This window comes from Callorhinus ursinus, unplaced genomic scaffold, assembly GCF_003265705.2.
Source record: "Callorhinus ursinus isolate GAN/ISIS: 27379988/994484 unplaced genomic scaffold, GSC_fseal_2.0 scaffold8, whole genome shotgun sequence".
Classification (NCBI taxonomy): Eukaryota; Metazoa; Chordata; class Mammalia; order Carnivora; family Otariidae; genus Callorhinus; species Callorhinus ursinus.
Window position 1 is genome coordinate 64,630,697 of NW_027397070.1, and position 4,125 is coordinate 64,634,821.

The 4,125-nt window shown below is 42.9% G+C and overlaps 1 non-coding gene across 1 annotated transcript; it reads right to left on the bottom strand.

Moving 5' to 3' along the window:
* Positions 1–3,715: 3,715 nt before the first annotated feature.
* LOC112822917 (U6 spliceosomal RNA) lies at positions 3,716–3,820 on the bottom strand. Its single transcript, XR_003207885.1, has one exon. It is a non-coding gene; the product is annotated as a U6 spliceosomal RNA (small nuclear RNA).
* Between the last annotated feature and the right edge of the window lie 305 nt (positions 3,821–4,125).

Below are 4,125 nucleotides of genomic sequence, written 5' to 3' on the forward strand. Positions count from 1 at the left end.
TGTAATATACAAGTCTCATTCTTTATATACGCAAAAGCCTTTAAGTAGCCACAACAAAGCTAATAATGCAGCGCTAGTTCAAGTTTACCTTCTCCTTCTGTGGCATTAGCACCTGGATAAATTCATTCTTAGGTAGAGTCTGGAGCAAAGGGGCTGGGGATGCTTGTCGCTCTGTTCAACAGTCTCCAAGGAAAGGAGGAACGTTGAAAAAAGGCAGTCGTAACTTGGAGCAAAACCTGACCTAATTATTTGTGATTCTATGTCATGTTTTTAAAGGCGAGCCCTTCAACATGCCAATTGTGATTTTCCTTTAATCGAGCAAATTGTATTATTCTTGCAACATTTCTTCATCTCTAGCTACAAGCCCACAGTCATTCTTTCCCCCGTTTAAATTATATTAATCAAAATAAAAGAACAGGCACTGATGTTTGGTTTGTCCCTCAATGCTTTTTATGACTCTTGACAAAATAAAATAATCTTAGAAAGTTTTTGATCTTTTTTTCCCCTTAAGAACACTGTTAATGATCCTTCCCACTAAATACAGAACATATCATAAAGAAGGAATGCTGATTTTTACGGAATCTACTACTTGCTAGGCTTCACATCTGCTGGCTGATTTAATCTTCAAAGCAACACCATGAGACAGGTTTCCACGCGCCCATCTTGTTAGAGGCAAGGAAACGGAGCCTCTGCGAGGTGAGGCGCTTTACTGTGGGTTTGAGGAAGAAAGCGGTCGACTGGCATTCTAAGTGTGTTTGTCTTCCGAGTGCGCCAAAGCAGCACCGTGACCAAGAGTGTGGACCGGAGCCAGGAGCCTGCTTTACTCCACGCCTACTATTTACCAGCTCTGTTAACTTGGGGCAAAGTGCGGGATCCAAGGCGCTATTTTCATTTGTGTGAAAGAGGCAGCATTAAAATAATCCCTCCCTGAGGGGTGGGTTCTCAGAATGGTTCTTTCTTAGCCACAGCAGCTCTCAGTCCTGGGCCTGCCTCAGGCGCCCCTCCTGGAGCCCCCCCCCCGGGGACTTCCCGCCGGACCCGCATCCCACCTGATTTCCAGCAAGTGTTCCTCCATGGTTGCTGTCCGTACAAACGCTCTCGCCCTTCTTCCTTCTCAACTCAAACACTCTTGAGCAGGGCTACTAGCAAGAAAGGAGACAGAAAGAGAAAGACAAGAGAGAACCCGTAATTGGCCACAGCAGCTCTGGCTCCTAGGAGAGACACATACTTCCTTCTTGGAATAGTCTTTTATTTAGCAAAGCCCGGCGATGGGGCACTGAATCACCGAAGAGGTAGCTCCAGGCAGACAGAACCACGTCGTTCTGCGCAATGAAGTTAAGAATGTTAGTTTTTCCAAGGAGTAGCTACATGAAGGAAAGAAGGGTCTGTGAGGGAGTGGGGAGCCCAGAAAGATGAGGTGACGGGCTTAGGGGAGTGGAGGGATGCTGCTTTAACAGCGACTAAGAGATTTTTTTCAAAACAAGGGTCTAATATCCCACTTTAAGGCATCAGTCTGAATGTTAATCCACAAACCTCCTCAAACCCTCACGCTTCACTCCAAACGGGCCCCCAAAGTCTGTCACCTGCAGCCCTGTGGCGAAGGCATCCGAGCGGCGCCCAGTGTGAGGTGGAGGGATGGGTATGGAACAAGGAGAGGCATGGGAGAGCATCCAGAAGCCAAACTAAATCAGTAGACACTGCAGTTCTGAAGAAGGGGAGGCGATGGGGAGGAGTGTGGCCCCCACCGAAGCCTCTGGAGAGACAGGGAGGTGGCGGGAGTCGGGCTGAACGAAATCTTGTCGAAAAGGATAGAGTTCCCCGACTGGTGTACAGATGACAGCAAATGCAGGAGATTCCATGATGAACCGACAGAATTACCAAATTACGAGCAGAGTCTATTATTTTTGTATAGGATAAGCTAAATGTGTGTGTGTGCCTTCCAAGATGAAGGTTTACTGTTGTTGTCCATGACCCTCAAGGGTTAGAGGATCAGCGGAAAGGAGACCTTCAGATATTTAACCCCGTACAATCCAACCAAACAGGCAGTGAAGTGGATGTGGCTTCTTGGTGTCCTTGGTTGGCAGGTGATGAGGCAAGTGTTGGGGGGAGGTACCCCCAACTGTTGCTCAGCTCAGAGCAACACCAGCCAAGGTCTCTAGATTCCAGCTTTTTTGGCCTGCCAAGCCCAGAGGCCCAGGTAATCAGCACCTCAACCGATGAACGTGCTGTGTAAGTACTGCATCAACTGGATCAGGTTCCACAGCTGAGTTTGTGCAAAGAGCTCTTCCACATTGAAATGTTCAGTTTAATAGTTTCACGGGCTATTGATCTTTTTAACTCATCTGGTATAAAAAGATGAGTAAGAATCTTTTAGAATTAATATACCTCTAAAGGTATTTCCCCTTCTTAAATAAAGTTGTTTTGTGAGCAAAATATAATGACACGAACACAGCAACTTTAAAACACAATAAGGATCAGGGCAAGATGGTGACAGTGGCATGGTTTTCCAGTCTCCTCAAATTACAAAAACTAGCAGAGTGACTGGGATAGAAAAAGGGAAATGGTATATAGAATGGAAACATAAAAAGAAAATCAGTAGAAGAAAAAGATCAAAAGGATTTAAGAGACAGTGATGGATACAGAAAGAGCCAAAGAATCCAACATATGTATAAGAGACCCTCCTTCCCCCGTTCCCCCCACAGCAAAAGTAAAGAAAGTAAAGGTAAGGCTGTAGAGAGGAACAAATAAAAGCAACTATTAAAGAAAAACTTTCCTGAAAACAAACAAACACACTGACTTGAACCTGTGCGTTTAAAGGGGACATGTTGTGCCTGGACCAGAACAGTCAACTCCAAGACATAGTCTATTAAAATTATTAGATTTTACCGAAGAGAAATCCTTTTGGCATAAGGTAAAATGACCAAGTAACTTACAAGGTATTACACCTTCACAGAATACTTTAACGCTAAAACACAAAGGAAGAAATGAAGTAACATAGTACAGATACCCACGAAAGAAAATGGAAGCCAACTTTTTTTTTTTTTTTTCCTAATTTGGCCAAAGTGACCTTCAAGTGTAAAGGCTACAAACTGGGATGAAGTTGAGGTAATCGGGGAATAATGCTCCTGTGTGCCCTTCCTGAGTAATATACTAACTAATATGCTTCAGACAATCGAGAAACGCTTAGAGCAGCTTTTCCTAAGAACTACTGACGAGCACTGAGTATATTTAACTGTAGAATGAAGAGTAGTGGGTCTAGGATGAAAAATACTTTGTACTTGTCATACCCTCTGATGAAGATGTAATTCAGGTTATCAAAAATGGACAGAGAAGGGAAAAATTATCTAGAAAGTCAGCTTGCTGGTTGCCTTAAAGGTTTCATTTAGCACTAAATAGATACCACATTAAACACTTTGGGGAGAAGGAGTAGAAGGGAAAGGTGACTAATTTCAGTATTGTTCATAGTAAGGGATTAAAAAAAGACCTACACCATCTGACGTGGTAGCCACCAGCTATATGGGGCTATTTAAATGTAAGTTAATTGACATTAAATGAAACTTTGAATTTGGTTTCTCAATTAGAGTAGCCACAATTCACATTTCATTTCATATGCAGCTAGTAGCTTCCACACTGGAGAACACAAATGAAGAACATGTTCATCATTATAGAAAGTTCTTTGGACACTGTTACAACCGAGAGCTTTTTTTTTTTTTTTTTAAATCTGGAATGCTTCAGGAATTTGCGTGTCATCCTTGTGCAGGGACCATGCTAATCTTCTGTATTGCTTCAATTTTAGTATATATGCTGCCAAAGCGAGCATAACCAATAGCATTTTTTAAGAAGGAGCAAGGATACCACCCTGAGATAGCGGTGTAAAGGTAACCATGGAAACGAAACATCTGATCTATGGTACTTGGTTATGGCAGCCTGAGCAGATACAGATAGGGATTCTCTACATAGTGACCTACAGATTCAACACAATCGCTTATCAAATCTCCTTGACTTCACTGCAGAAACTGACAAGCTGATCCTGAAATTCATATGCAAATTCAAGGGGCCCAGAATAATGAAAACAATCTTGAAATCAAGAACAAGGTTGGAGGACTCACACTTCTCAATTTCAAA